Below are 741 nucleotides of genomic sequence, written 5' to 3' on the forward strand. Positions count from 1 at the left end.
ATTTTCAACCAAATTCGAAAGAACCAAGAGAGGTGAACACAGACGCTGCTGTGCACTGCACCTCACAGGGAACGGGTCTCATGGGAGACCCTGGGAATGTTAACATTCCCATTCTGATGCGGTGGGTCAGGATAGGGTCTGAGATTCTGGTTTTCCAACAAGCTCCCAAGTATTATCCAAGCTGCCGGTCCAAGGACCACACCTTAAGTAGCCCTCAGTTAGAAGGGGGTGGGAGGAGAAGGCGGTGGGGCGGAGAGGGAAGAGAGGGGAGGAATGAGAGGTGGGAGAAACTAAGCAGAGTCCTTTTCCTCTTGCTCTCACCGACTTCTCTTGCACCCCCAAAGTAACGCCTCAAAATGCCGCAGACTGGCACTCTGCACTTCCTCTTCAGTCTGTAGCCGGACCCCACAGTGACCTTGTGTGGTTTTTGTCTCTCTCCTCCCCCGCCTCGCCCTGCCCGCCGGCCCCGCACAGCTCCTAGGTTCGCCCGCTGCCCCGACGCTGCTCAGCCTCCTCTCCGGCACGCTCTCCGGCTTCGCGCGCTTCTTCGCTCTCCTCCTTCGGCGACCCCCTCCCGAGGCTCCCCTGCGGCGCCGGGACTTCTCCGCCCCGATCCCCGCCCTGCCAGCCGCCGTGCTCTCGCCGGGGCACGAGGAGCGGCCGGGCCGCCTCTCGCTCCTGCTCAGGGCAGCTCTGGCACTGCCTGGCCGACCCCCAGGGGGACGTCTGCCTCGGGAAGTG

This window comes from Bison bison, unplaced genomic scaffold (assembly GCF_000754665.1).
Source record: "Bison bison bison isolate TAMUID 2011002044 unplaced genomic scaffold, Bison_UMD1.0 scf7180017864108, whole genome shotgun sequence".
NCBI classification, from domain to species: domain Eukaryota; kingdom Metazoa; phylum Chordata; class Mammalia; order Artiodactyla; family Bovidae; genus Bison; species Bison bison.